This window comes from Euleptes europaea, chromosome 10 (genome assembly GCF_029931775.1).
Source record: "Euleptes europaea isolate rEulEur1 chromosome 10, rEulEur1.hap1, whole genome shotgun sequence".
Classification (NCBI taxonomy): domain Eukaryota; kingdom Metazoa; phylum Chordata; class Lepidosauria; order Squamata; family Sphaerodactylidae; genus Euleptes; species Euleptes europaea.
Window position 1 is genome coordinate 12,143,769 of NC_079321.1, and position 15,869 is coordinate 12,159,637.

Below are 15,869 nucleotides of genomic sequence, written 5' to 3' on the forward strand. Positions count from 1 at the left end.
TTTCTAAGAAGCTTGGTTAGAATAAGAACCATACTTAACTAAATGCATGTTTCATATATGCAAAGTCGAGAATGACTTCACAATTCCATACCGGTGCAGCAGTTCCCAAACTTTTTGAGTCATGGGGCACTTTTCAGGAGAGAAATTCATCACGGAGCACTAATTTCCACCTAGCACCTATATACTAAACCGAATGACAGTAGTATTTTTCTTTCCAGTCTCTTCACAGAGCACTAGGAGATGTTTTGCAGAGCACCCTGCGCTCCACGGAGCACAGTTTGGGAACCACTGCATTGTAACAAAAAACAAACAAACAGAAGTCCATCAGCACTTTAAAGACTGACAACATGTGTTCCCCAGCTAGCCCGATTTTGTCAGATCTTGGAAGCTAAGCAGGGTTGGCCCTGGTCAGTATTTGGATGGGAGACCACCCAGGAAGTCCAGGGTCGTGATACAGAGAAAGGCAATGGCAAACCACCTCTGAACCTCTCTTGCCTTGAAAACTCCATGGGGTCGCCACAAGTCAGCTGTGACTTGACGGCAAAACAAAAAACACAAATCTTATTAAAGATTTACTCCAAATCGTTTCCCGCTCCCCCTTCCCCAAGCCATAGGAAGTTCAGGGCAGCCAGTTTCCTTGGGAGAAGAGCATCCATGTGGAGGTACATGCTATTCCCAAAGCAAGGTACGTCATGTTTGTATGCATGCGGTTGAATATCTGAAGAGAGGAGGAGGAGGAGAAGAGTTGGTTTTTATACTCCACTCAAACCGGCTTACAATCACCTTCCCTTCCCACCCCCCATGCAACAGGCACATTGTGAGATAGGTGGGGCTGAGAGAGTTCATAGAGAACCGTGACTAGCCTGAAATCACCAGCAGGCTGCATGTGAAGGAGCAGGGAATTTAACCCAGTTCTCCAGATTAGAGTCCGCTGCTCTTAACTACTACACCACGCTGGCTATCTTAAGGAAAGTATCTCTAAAATGGAGGCTACCAGATTATGGACGCACCAGGGCCAATTTAACTATACTGGGATGGCAGGTAGCCCTGTTGTTCTAAATCCCCCCCCCCCAAAAAAAACAGAAGCCTTGTGATACCTTTTATTATGTATGGAAGAGCTGTCAAGTCACAACTAACCAATGGAGACTCCGGCAAGGGGCTTTCAAGGCAAGTGAGAGGCAGAGATGGTTTGCCATCACCTTCCTCGTCAGAGTCTTCCTTGGTGGTCTCCCATTCAAGTACTGACCCCTCTTAATTTCCAGGAACTGATGAGATCAGGTTATATCATGCCGCCTTCCCTCCCCTTTTATTAGGATCAGTCAAAATATCATGGATCAATGTACAAGATCTTTGCTTTCCAGAAGTCTTAATCAGGCCAGATATTACTTAGTGGTGGGGATGTTTCAAGCCGTAAATCCTCTTGTTTGCATCCTGTGCAGAACGTGCTGCAGGCTTAAACGTAATAGGGGGTGCCGGCTGAAGCTGGCATCCCATTACAGCTTTAGCCTTTCGGGTGGGTGTGGGGAGACCAGCCTCCCCTTGAAGATGTAAAAACCAGTAATTGAGCAAATGTCTCTCTGGCACCAAACGGACCACAGGGGTCTCTTAAAAGGCTGAGAGCAGGAAAGAAAATGTGACAAGTCATTATATTAACAAAACTGAAAATTACTTGAGATGACGCACTGGCAAAGAGTTATAAAGGGGAGACATGACAGAGGACTATAAAATGATGCCTAATACGAGAATGGGGGGTCATCTGCTGATGCTGGAGGCTGAGTAGGGTTGCCAACCTCCAGGTACTAGCTGGAGATCTCCTGCTATTACAACTGATCTCCAGCCGATAGAGATCAATTCCCCTGAAGAAAATGGCCGCTTTGGCAATTGGACTCTATGGCATTGAAGTCCCACCCCTCCCCAAACCCTGCCCTCCTCAGGCTTTGCCCCAAAAACCTCCCACCGGTTGCAAAGAGGGTCCTGGCAACCCTAAGGCTGAGAGATTCAAAACTGATGAAAGAAAGTATTTCTTCACACAGTGCATAGTTAAAATGCGGAACTCCCTGCCCCAGGATGTGGTGATGGCTGCCAACTTGGAAGGCTTTAAGAGGGGACATGTTCATAGAGGGCTATTCATGGCTGCTAGTCAAAATGAATAATAGTCATGATGCATAGCTGTTCTCTCCGGTACCAGAGGAGCATGCCTAATATACTAGGTGCTGTGGAACACGGGCAGGGTAATGCTGCTGCAATCATCTTGTTTGGGGGCTTCCTAGAGGCCCCTGGTTGGCCACTGTGAGAACAGACTGCTGGACTTGCTGGACCTTGGTCTGATCCAGCAGGGCCTTTCTTATATTCTTACGTTCTTATGGTCTTATGTTAATAGTACTTATGGGAGTGGGAGCAGGGAACTATTTCGGATTCAGGGCCTGAAAAATCTCCACCATTGTGTAAAACCCTCACCTCGAAGGGGCCTACATGCCTTTGGGTTGTCTGCACACTGGCTGCTGTACAAACAACCTGGGCTGGTTCCCTGCCCAAGTCATCCAGGCGGCTCCTTGGGGGTGCCGCAGTGAGGAGGGCGCCGACTCGTCTGCCAGACCTGTGCCTTTGCCAAGTGCTTGGCCATGCTGTTGTGGCTTGGCTTGCTCCAAGCAATGGGTGCAGCATGCACATCTCTTCACCTCCTAGATCGTTGCTGCTGCTGACCTGGGCCTGACCTAAGACTAGGGTTGCCAATCTCCAGGTACTAGCTGGAGGTCTCCTGTTATTACAACTGACCTCCAGCCGATAGAGATCAGTTCCCCTGGAGAAAATGGCCGCTTTGGCAAGTAGACTCTAGGGCACTGAAGTCCCTCCCCTCCCCAAACCCCGCTCTCCTCAGGCTCCGCCCCAAAAACCTCCCACCAATGGCGAAGAGGAACCTGACAACCCTACTCCCCTCCCCAAACCCAGCCCTTCTCAGGTTCCACTCCAAAAATCTCCAGGTATTTCCCAAACCGGAGAGGACAACCCTAGGGCTCAGCTTCCTCCCATGGGGCACCATGATAAGTGATGTAAGTTGTAGGGAAGGGGTATCAAACTCATTTGTAACAAGGGCCGGATATGACATAAATGCCACTTGGTCAGGCTGGGCCCTGTCTCGCCAGCCCAGATCAGGATTGGAGGGGATGGCTACCTCAGCTGGCTCACGGGCCAAATAAGAGCTCCCAAGGGGGCAGATCTGCCCCCTACAGTCCTTGCAAGCAACACTGTGCATGTGTGGATGGTGGGGTTCGAATGTGTGTGTGTGCCGTCAAGTCGCAGTTGACTTATAGCGACCCCGTAAGGTTTTCAAGGCAAGAGACGTTCGGGGGTGGTTTGCCATTGCCTGCCTCCATAGGGGCTGAGAAAGTTCTGAGAGAACTGTGACTGGCCCAAGGTCACCCAGCAGGCTTCATGCGGAGGAGGGGGGAATCGAACTCAGTTCTCCAGATTAGAGTCCACCAATCTTAACCACTACACAATACTGTCTATGGGTTAGAATACAGATGTAACATTTTCCCAGAAATTTTGAAGTCATGGAGGGAAAATGGGTTCCCCCCCCCCTGTTTTCCCCCCTGAAAGAAACAGAAATTTTGGGGAATACTTAAATATATGAAATACTGTCCTATCAAACTTAAAATAATCTTAGTGCTTTAACAGCATGAAATGCATCATTTATAAATTACTTAGCATATAAAATTGCAATATTTGAAGTATTAATGGAATGGAAGTTATAAATGCCTTAGATTTGTACAAGCAAAATTTCAAATATACCCAATACTTGAGAGAAAACTGCAAGCTGATATACCCTATGCTATCTCAGCACATATACCTTAATGTTTGCTGTCTGATTAAAAAGAACAGGTTCCCAATGAAACTTGATCTTTTATGCGTGGCTGTTTCACTCACGATCACCCCTCCGACAACTTCAGGTCTTTGTCTGGAATTAAACATGCTGTTTCCGGCTGTCAGAGGTCGCCTTGCTCTCCCCCTGCATTTCCCCACGTTTTGCCCGCGTTTTCAAATTTGAGATAAAACAGGTCCCGCAAAACGCGGGCAAAACACAGGGAAACTCAGGGGGAGGGCGATGCCACCCCTGAAATGGCAGGCATCATCCAAACAAAGACCCGAAGTCGTCGTAGGGGTGACGGCGAGTGAAAAAGCCATGCACAAAAGACCTTTCCGTTTTCCTCTGAGGTGTTGGTGCCGTTTCTGTCCCACCTCCTTCTGATCTTTTTTTCTCCCTCCTGCAAGGTAGGGCTATAAGTTTCTTTTTACCCAGTGTGTGGGTGAATGTGGGTAAATATGTCACTGTGGTTTATGGGAGAGATGAAAAAGGCAACCAAGTCAAGTCAAAAGGACAACAGAAGGCATGCCACTGTTGAGAAGCAATGAAAACCCTGCATCATCCCTCATGAAGATTCAGTATCCTTCTAGGTGCATAAATGCATCTTGGAGTTAAGAGCTATGTATGTCTACAGCATGCTCAACTTGTGTTTAAAAGCATATCACTTATTCTAAAAGAGAAAATATTTCATAGGAGTTTTTTTCCAGTACCCCCGAAATGTCCAATTTTTCCATCAAAAAAACTTGGGGGGGGGGGCCCTCAGGGAAAAAAGGAGGACTGCAGTTTTTGTCTGAACTTTTCTTTTTGTTTTCCCCTGGGCCTTCACATCTCTAGGTTAGAACCAGTGAGTGCAACCCCCCCATCTTCCCTCTACCAGCTAATTTCGGAATGAAATGTTTGCACAATATTTTTGTGGCGAGACTCGGCACTCAGAGGCAAGAAGACGTGTCTTTGTTTTTGGATGTTTTATTGTTTTGGCAGTATGTGACTTGTCATGATGCAACTGTCTTCTGCGTCTCCCACGTCAGGGTCACTTGCCCATTTAGCATGCTGCTCAGTGAGTAATCCTCTTAAGATGCATGCCATCGGTGCCAGTTAATTGGTCAGCGGCCAAGTACACTTCAGCTGGGCTCTTTGCATAGCAGAAGAACAACGCAGGCTCGGGGTGGGCAGAACAGAACCGCTGTGTGCAAACCTGACAATATTTCACCCAGGGACTTCGCATCAGCTCTTTAAGCAATTGCCTTATGACACAAGAATTTAAAATATCATGGCATTCTATCACAGGCACCAGCTTTCAGGTGTATATGATTTCATGGGGAGAAAGGAATCTAGCCCTTTGGGGCTGAGATTTCTTATGTTTGCTCTTAGCTCCAAGATGAATGTTGCTGGAAAGCTTGGCTTGGTTCCATCTGGCTCAGTATAAGAGAGCAGTGAGAAACAAATGGGGTTTTTCGCTTGCATATAGTTTTCAGGTGCAAAGGCTTTCTGATTTTTTAAAAAGAAGAATGAAGAGAACCAAGACATATAACAAAACACGTACAGCTCATTCATAGATTTAAATCCATGATCTACAGAAGTCTAAGACGTTTCTGGAATTCAGTCTTGCAATTTTACACATAATGGGGTGGCTTCATGGGATACAACCCTTTAGTCCCAGTTGGGGCCAACTTAAGGGTTTTTGCTGGGGTGTCCCTGCATGTGCTGACAGCCTGCTCTGCCCAGAACCATCACAGTGGATTCGAGGGCATATGTTTCGCCCAGAGAAGAGCCAGAAGCAGCAGCTCGAAAAGCATAGTGCTGCTTAAATGAATGGCAGATACATCTTGAACTGCATCTTGAATCGTGGTGCGGTGGTTAGGAGCTGTGGACTCTAATCTGGAGAACCAGGTTTGATTCCCCACTCTTACACGTGAAGCCAGCTGGTTGGCCTTCGGTTAATCACGGTTCTCTGAGACCTGTGACGGGCCCAGGGTCACCCAGCAGGCTTCATGTGGAGGAATGAGGACTCGAAACCAGCTCTCCAGATCAGAGTCCCCTGCTCTTAACCACTATGCCACGCTGGCTTTATCTTTTATTAGGCTCAACTATATAACCCAAACCTATGTACAAGCTTTTGAGTTCTCCAGAACTCTCCAGCAGACTGGATGTTAAGAAAAGAAAGGTTAAAAAAGGAGAGCCAGCGTGGTGCAGTGGTTAAGAGCAGAGGTTTGGAGCGGTGGACTCAGATTTGGAGAACCGGGTTTGATTCCCCAATCCTCCCCATGAGCGGCGGAGGCTGATCTGGTGAGCTGGATTTGTTTCCCCACTCCTACACGTGAAGCCAGTTGGGTGACCTTGGGCTAGTCACAGCTCCCTTAGAGCTCTCTCAGCCCCACCTACCTCAGCCCCACCTACCTCCTCTTCTTCTTCTTCATCACTTTATCATAACAGAGCAATATATTATTCAGTGGTAGGGCTTTTTTGTAGCAGTAATCACTGGCACTGAGTACCAGCACAAAGTCCTATGGGGAGAATTCATAGAAATCACTGCAACCTTATTTATGAGTACCCCCCCCAAAAAAAAGCAGTGTTCACTGATGACAAAGGAACAAAAACCAAAAGAAAGAAAAAAGCCTTAACTAGCTTTGAGCCCCGGCACCTTTCATTTTAAAAATCAACCATTCTATGACACTAGAAAGTTTGTGTCAATTGACAAAAGCCGGGAATCGCCATTCTCTTTAGGACAAATCTGCAGGAACCGGAATTGCCCAACACCTTGGGAAAAACCAAGATTATTATACCTCTCCTCCCGACCCACATCGTCCTTCAAACAGTATTGCCTTTTGTTTCCTGCAGTTGATTTCCTTATTTTGTTATTTGCTTTCCTCCCTGCTAAACAGATCGGCTTTCACCGGGCTGACACCGACCCCATTAAGCCATCATCTGTCATTAGGTCGCTGAATACCGACCTGCCCTCCCCTATTTTTATGCTCAAAGATCACATTTATGCAGTTGCCGCTACACTAACCACTGCAGTTGAGACGCATGGCACTTTACTTACTGGCTTGAAAGTTTAGAATGGGAGTTCAAAAAGGAAATGGAAATGGGAGTGTGGGGGAGAGAGCAGAAAGATGAATATCTCAACCCATTCCTTGGCATTCTGTGCCAGTTCTCGGTGGCATTTATGCCAGCAGTGCAAGTAAGAGGCTATGATCTGTCTGAGACTGCAGCCAAAACCATTAAGAGCACGCCAACCTCAGGACGTCTACTTTCATTTCTAATTAGAAGCGTCCTATTCAGGAGACGTTGGAAGCTCTTGAAAAGAAGCTCTTTAAAAAAAACCACATCCTGAAAAGTCTTTGGATGTAGATGCTTTAGTCAAAGGACAAGCACATTTGCATGTCTGTGTATTCATAGAATCATAGAGTTGGAAGGGGCCATACAGGCTATCTAGTCCAACCCCCTGCTCAATGCAGGATCAGCCTAGAGCATCCCTGACAAGTGCTTGTCCAGCCTCTGCTTAAAGACTGCCAGTGGGGGGGGGGGAGCTCACCGCCTCCCTAGGTAGCTGATTCCACTGTCGAACAACTCTTACTGTGTAAAAAAAAAAAAAAAAATCCTACTATCCAGCCATGACCTTTCCACCCTCAATTTAAACCCATTACTGTGAGGTACCCTGAGCCAAATCTCTAGATGGGTGCCTCAGCAGACTTGCAGTTGCTATGGCAACTCACCATGTCAATCAAATTCTGTCCAACTTGTTAATTTCTCTGTGTGTACAGCTAACTTTGAAGGGGTTGCCTCCAATTATTATTTATTTTAGTGGGGTTTTTTTTTTGCAAATTTCCCTAGACTTTCCCTAAGCCATTCATTGTTCTTCTTTGGCATCGGCTATGGTTGCCAGGTCCCTCTTCGCCATCGGCGGGCAGTTTTGGGGGCCTAAGAAGGGCGGGGTTTGGAGAGGGGAGGGACTTCAATGCCATAGAGTCCAATTGGCAGAGTGGCCATTTTCTGCAGGTGAACTGATCTCTATTGGCTCTATCAGTTGTAATAGTAGGATATCTCCTGCCACCACCTGGAGGTTGGCGACCCTAGTGTCGGCAGGGGCCATGCCTCTATGGAAGAGCCTCTGCTTTGTATGCAGAAAGTCCCGGCCGGATTCAATCCCTGGCATCTCCACTTAAAACAACCAGGAAGGAGGTTGTTAATATTTTATATTTACCCATTTTGAATGTTGTTTTTAATTTCATTTATACTGTTTTCATGTTGGGAGTCGCGGCAAGGTCCTTTGGGTGAGCAGCAGTTTTAAACAATCTAATAAATAAATAAATAATATAAAAGAGCTCAGCTCAAGACCTTGGAGAGCCGCTGCCAACCAGAGTAGACAATACTGACCTTAATGGTCTGGTTCGTTACAAGGCAGTTTCATGTGTGTTCATGTGTTACTTCCCTGGATTTACAGACCACTAAGTGGCCGTGTGACTGACCTCTCTGAGCAGATTTCACTAACCACACAGGGCCCGGGTTTTTTGCTATTACATACATATAATGTCTGCAGATTGATCAAACAAGATCATACCTGTTAGTGGCATCTCTGGTGAAATCCGGCCTCCTCGCTCCTAAGAAATTTCAACATTCATTGTTTTTAAATAACGTCATTAATCCAGTTGATTCCAAAGAATGTATGATGAACCATTGTAAGCATGCAGCTAGGGGGTAGAATCAGGAGTTCTTTAGTCTGCATAATTCCCTCTCCAAGAGCCAAGGACGGTCCCCACCCCAGCCCTTCCAGCCATGGAATACCTTATTCACACCTTTCCCTCCTAGGGATGCCAACCTCCAGGTACTAGTTGGAGATCTCCTGCTATTACAAGTGATCTCCAGCCGATAGAGATCAGTTCACCTGGAGAAAATGGCCACTTTGGCCATTAGACTCTATGGCATTGAAGTCCCTCCCCTCCCTAAACCCCACCCTCCTCAGGCTCCGCCCCAAAAACCTCCCGCCGGTTGCAAAGATGGACCTGGCAGCCCTACATGAATTACCATTTGCTTTAGGACAAATTTGTGGGAACCGGAATTGGCCAGCATCTTGGGAAAAACCAAGATTATTATACCTCTCCTCCTGACCCACATCGTCCTATAAACAGTATTGCCTTTTGTTCCTGCAGTTTATTTCCTTATTTTGTTATTTGCTTTCCTCCCTGCTAAACCGATCGTTCTGTCAACAACCCCGCCCTCCTCAGGCTCTACCCCAAAAACCTCCCACGGGTGGCTAAGAGGGATCTGGCAACCCTATTCCTTCCCTCCTTACTCTCTGCAACTGCAATTGTTATTGGGGACGTTTCTGGGCGTTTATGCACTTCTGTGCTTCTGGATTGTATTAGTAGGGTTGCCAACTCTAGGTGGGGAAATTCCTGGAGATTTGGGGGTGGAGCCTGAGGAGGGCAGGATTTGGGGAGGGGAGGAACCTCATATAATGCCTGAAGCAACAGATTTCCAGGCAACAAATATCAGTTCACCTGGAGAAAATGGGTGCTTTGGAAGGTGGGGTCTATGGCATTATACGCTGATGAGGTTCCTCCCCTCCCCAAATCCTGCCCTCCTCAGGCTCCACCCCCAAATCTCCAGGAATTTCCCCACCTACAGTTGGCATCCCTACCAATACAATCCAGAAGCATAGAAGTGCATAAATGCCCAGAAATATATGACAGCCAAACAATACAATTTTAAGCAGAGTTATACCCCTCTAAGCCCACTGACATTCATAGAGTTAGAAGGGTGTAATTCTGCTAGGAATTGCACTGCTAATGAACATCTTAACAGCCCTCAGGCTGGAAGCAGATTGTAAAGACAATTTAAAAGATCATGCCCTGGGGAAATAAAATATTAAAAGCCTGCAGAAATAGAATATTTTTGGCCTGGCGCCTAAATTGGAGTATGGTAGGCACCCGGAGAGCCTCAAGGAAGAGGGAATTCCACAGGTGAGGTGCCGCTGTTGAACAAATCCGGACTCTGGTCACCACCAGCCTCACCTTTGCAACAGGACATAACGCACAACCTGTGAAGAGCATCTTAACTAGCAGGCTGGATAATACAGAAGAACATAAAAACATAAGAACATAAGAAAAGCCTTGCTGGATCAGACCAAGATCCATCAAGTCCAGCAGTCTGTTCACACAGTGGCCAACCAGGTGCCTCTAGGAAGCCCACAAGCAAGACGGCTGCAGCAGCACCATCCTGCCTGTGATCCACAGTGCCTAATAGAATAGGCATGCTCCTCTGATCCTAGAGAGAATAAGTATGCATCATGACCAGTATCCATTTTGACCAATAGCCATGAATAGCCCTCTCCTCCATGAATACATCCACTCCCCTCTTAAAGCCTTCCAAGTTGGCAGCCATCACCACATCCTGGGGCAGGGAGTTCCACCATTTAACTATGCGTTGTGGGAAGAAATACTTCCTTCTGTCTGTTTTGAATCTCTCAGCCTCCAGCTTCAGCAAATGACCCTGCGTTCTAGTATTAGGAGAGGGGAAGAAAAGCTTCTCCCTGTCCCCTCTCTCCATACCGTGCATAATTTTATAGCCCTCTAAAATGTCTCCCCTTAACCGCCTTCTTTCCAAGATAACAGCCCTAATCTCCTCACAGGGCAGTTGCTCTACTCCCCTGATCATTTTGGTTGCTCTTTTCTTCACCTTCTCAAGGCGAAGGCAGTCCTTCAGGTTCCCTGGCCCCAAACCATTCGTAGGTAAGAACTGGGGAGGGAAGGCAGCATGGTATAGCCCAATCTCATCAGATCTTGGCCTCTAGGCATGGTCAGTACTTGGAAAGGAGACCTCCAAGGCAGAGTCTGCAGAGGAAGGCAAGTCAAGGTCTTTCCCATCACCTACCGCCTGGTACTTTTAAACAGGAAAGGCCAAGGATATCACTGAGAAGTAAAGGATTCTGTACCAACATACATTTCTAAAGGCTCAGTCGGGTCCCACAAAGATATTTTGTGAGTCCACATTCTATAGCCGCCAAACTAAACTCCTCGTACTTGGAGGAAATTTGATTTTATAATACATATATGTTTGTAGGGGGGAAATGTGTATGGCATGGCCTTAAAACGTAACTAAAGTGGAAGATACTACAGTGCCTCTGGGGAATATTCAGGCTTTTGGCTAACAATTTGCAGAAGTTTGCCGCTTCACATTTGCGCAGAGGTTTGCACTGTATTCATAGGACAGTTCCCTTTGCCAGTTCAACACGGGGGGAGAGGAAAGTATGCAGGTTTAGTTTCATACAGAACTAGCACCCTCTGTTGGTACATTGCCTGGGAATTTGGGCTTGTAGCCAAATATGGTTTTTCATACCCTGCGATCCAGGGAGCCACACATTGAGCACTGAAGCTCCCCTTCTCATCAGAGAGTTTAGGAAGTGAGAAAAGCCATCTTCTAAAGCCGAGCATCACAACGCCAGACAAACATGTAATCACGATGCTTCCCAGATCATTTATGCATGGGAGTTTTACGTGAGGTTCGTTGCTCGCTGGACCCACACTTTCTTCTTTAGAAGCTGCACACCAGCAGCATCCAAGCTCAAAACAAGAAGCCCACCACCTGAAATGCTGCCTTGTGATTGGCTGTAGTTCTTTGAAAGAGAAGTCCCCCCGCCCATGGAAATCCAAGTGCCCAGCCAAAATGCATTTTAAAAGACAAAACAAAATGGAGCACCCTAAAAGGAATGGCAGGGGGGAACCCAAGCCTCATTTTAAAAGTCTATTCTTCTGCCCAGAAAGAACTCCCAGGAAGCAAGAAGTATTTGAATCCCTGCCTCTTTACACACTGCTTTATAATTGGCAGTGAGAGAAACCAAGCTTGTGTGCCCCACACTTTGCCTAATGCATGGGGATTTCACCCAGGCTGAGCTCAGGGGAGGTGGAAGAATCGGGTTAACAGAGGAATGGGAAGACCTGGGGTTTGTGAAGGCTGGCAGCGAGGTCATTTCTAGTGGAGGGGAAACTCCTGCATAACTCCAAGGAACAACCGAGACAGACGGGGTGAACGTGAGTGAAAGTACCCATGCATGAACAATCACTGTGTTTTTAATCTCCAGTTTCTTAATAGGAGTGCCCAGGTGATGCTTTTGGTGCTCAGTCTCCATGCACTCAAGGGGATGGAAGCGGTTTTGCGATGTTTCATAACAGAGCCCAGGATGACATGTTCAGAATAACCCAGGCATGTTTTCTCCTGCAGCGGTTAACAGGCAAATTGATTTACGCTCACTTCACCAGGTCCTTTCCAGCCCAGCTGCTTACCTGTCAGCATCCAGGCCTGTTTATATAACCTGAAAAAAGTTCAAAACATGTTTACTCCTTAAAAAGAGAACAATGCCAATCCCACGTCCTCAAGAGGAGGGGAGGATGGACCTTTTACTGATCTGAAAAGCCAATGTAAGAAAAACCAAAGAAATACAAAGTGCAATGCCAAAAGGATGGAACTGATGTTTGTGAGTTCGCGTCTGTCACCCATCAGGTCTCAGAAGCTAAGCAGGCTTGGCCTTGGTTAGTACTTGGATGGGAGACCACCAAAGAAGATGGGGTTGTGATGAAGAGAGAGAGGCAATGGCAAATCCCCTCTGTTCTTCTCTTGCCTTGAAAATCCCATGGGCTTGTCATAAATTGGCTGTGACTTGATACTTTAAACAAACACACACAGTCTGTCATCTGCCCCATGTTTCAGAAATGCAGACAAGGCCCTTGGCCCAGTGGGGCTTTGATAGGCAGGTGGCTTCCACCTTGAAACACCCACCACCAGAGGAACAGGTAAGCTATAAGCCTCCCTAAGGTACAGGACTCATGCCAAGGATGGAAATCAATATGGCTGTTTTGATTTATAGTAATTTGTTTGTTTGTTTGTTTATTAAATTTGTAATCACCCTCCCCAGCCAAGAGAGCCAGTGTGGTGTAGTGGTTAAGAGCGGGGATTTGGAGTGGTGGACTCTGATCTGGAGAACCTGGTTTGATTCCTCACTCCTCCACATGAGCAACGGATGCTAATCTGGTGAACTGGATTTGTTTCCCCGCTCCTACACACAAAGCCAGCTGGGTGACCTTGGGCTAGTCACAGCTCTCTTAGAACTCTCTCAGCCCCACCTACCTCACAGGGTGTCTGCTGTGGGGAGGGAAAGGGAAGGTGATTGTAAGCTGGTTTGATTCTACCTTAAGTGGTAGATAAAGTCGGCTTATAAAAAAACCAACTCTTCAAGGGACTCACATAGATATAATTATCATAAAACACAACAGAACAGTTAAAACAATGAATGTGACCTAATTGTGAATGTGGCCCTGACCTGGATGGCCCAGGCTAGCCTGATCTTGTCAGATCTCAGAAGCTAAGCAGAGTCAGTCCTGGCTAGTACTGGGACAGGAGACCACCAAGGAATTCCAGGGTCACTATGCAGAGGCAGGCAATGGCAAGCTACCTCTGAACATCTCTTGCCTTGAAAACCCTACTGGGTTGCCATAAGTCCACTGCAACTTGATAGCACTTTAAACACACAATTGTTAATGTGGCTCTCCGCGAGCCATAGAATACCAATATTCCTGATAGTCTAATCACCTCTGCCTGCTTAGAATGCCTTGCAAGAAAAACCCTCTGCAACAGCGTACTGCCATGTTATCAAGGATACAATAAGATTTTCACTGTTACATGGTACATGCAACACTGGTAATTCTTTAGCAAAGGAAGAGCAGAGGTGGTTTTTAGGGCTTCGGTACCCTGTCCCTTTAGTGTTTCCTCCTTGATTAAGCTCTCTTGGGCACATCCATGCCCCTCTCCCAAAAAAACAGTGCAGTGCAGGTGTGTTGAAGGGAGACCAACAGGTCTGTTAGCCCATTCCGTCTTACTGTTAAAAGTAATTACTTTTTTGTTGGTTCTTTCAATGTGTCGTACAGGCAATAACAAGCGCAGTATTGAAATGTGAGAAAGCTTTTAACTACAATTCTCTGATAAGTAACGGAGACCACAAAATGCTATTTCATTTGCAAGAATTCAAGGTTTACAACTCATAACCCGCATTCTTAATATAAAACCCGTTAAAAGGACTTCTGTTACCCATTAAAAGTGATAAAATTGTGCACTGAGCTTCAAGATTCCCCAATGGCTGCCAAGCACAGCATGGCAGTAATTTTTCCTGAGGTCTCTGGGTGAACATTTTAATGATTACCGCATCTCTGGGAAAGAGAACCAGAGGAATCATAGGGATTCTATAATGCCAGATTGGAAGATTCTCTAAGGTGACATAGCTTTAAATATCACATTGGAGAATCACAGTCAAAGGTTATCCAATGGGGCATTAAAACTCTCTGTAGATGATGCACAATTGAACCCCCCAAAAATGTAAACCAGTGAAATTGCAGGACAGACAAGTAAACATGGATTAGTAACAGGAAGATCTTAAATTTTAATACAAATGTCCTTGGATGTGTTTTTCCAGGCCTTTCCTCAAAAAATCTGAGTATACCCAAAGGACATGTTACATCTAATGTGAGCCAGATCAGGATTCCTCTCACCCAACTGTGTCTTTTCACAATCAGAAGTGACACCAGGAAGCTAATGTTCTCATGTGTACCTCAGCCTGATTCCCTCTCACACCATTTCCCAAGTCCCTGCAGCCATTTCAGCTCAGGAAAACAGTGTCAGAGGGAAACATGATGCCCTTCCTGACTTCGAGCCATGCTGCCAAGCCAAATTGGGGCGCAGCGTACTTTGGAGTATAGTTCCCCAATGTGACATCTGACTAAAAAAGAATACCATTTAACATAATGTCTAGCTTGGACCTAACAGTCCTAAGAGCATAAGAAAAGCCATGCTGGATCAGACCAAGGCCCATCAAGTCCCGCAGTCTGTTCACATAGTGGCCAACCAGGTGCCTCTAGGAAGCCCACAAACAAGGCAACTGCAGCAGCATTCTCCTGCCTGTGTTCCACATGCTCTTCTGATCCTGGAGAGAATAGGTATGCATCATGACTGCTATCCATTTTGACTAGTAGACATGGATAGCCCTCTCCTCCATGAACATGTCCACTCCCCTCTTCAAGCCTTCCAAGTTGGCAGCCATCATCACATCCTGGGGCAGGGAGTTCCACTATTTAACAGTTATGTGTGATAAGAAGAAAAAAAGCCTTGCTGGATCAAAACAGTGGGAAGGCAACCAATTCTGGTATCCCTCAAGCGATGTATAATGTTGACAGCCTTTACTTATCTTTTGTTCCCAGTACCTCGTATGAAGAGGTACCCTGCCATCACACATGGAGGTTTTATTTAGCCATCAAAGGCACTGATCAGCATAAACCCCTCCACACACACATACCTTCTTCAATATTGTCAGGCTGGGGTGACCTGTGACAATCTTTTAATTTTGTGATTACAAGTTTATTAGAGATTTTTAATAACGGTACAATACAAATGGAATCCCAAGCTGAGCAAGAAGTATTTGCTAGAAGTGGATATAGACAGTGAGATTAGGAAATGCATCCCTCAATGATGTCATTAAAAGGAAAGTCAAACTGAGCTGGCCTATGGGGTATCATAAGCCTGCCCCCCAAAAAAACTTAGTTAGGTCATTTATACATGGGTCACTCACGTTCGCCCCCAGTCTGTCTCGGCTGTTCCTTGGAATTATGCATGAGTGTCTGTCCATGAGAGATGACCTCGCTGCCAGTGATCACAAATCCCAGGGCTTTCTGTTCCTCTGTTAACCCAATTCTTCCCTCTCCCCTGAGCCCAGCCAGGGTGAAATCCCCTTGCATAAGGCAAACTGGGGGACACAGAAGTTTTCTTTCTCTCACAGCCAATTACAAAGTAGCATATAAAGAGGCGGGGATTCAAATGCTTCCTGCTTCCTTAGAGGTCGTTCTGAGCAGAAGAGATGCTTTTTAAAACCGAGGCTTGGATTTATCTTCCCCTCTCTTTCAGATTGCTCCAGATTGTTAATATTGTCTCTATGCCAATAAAGGTTTGGATGGATGGATGATGG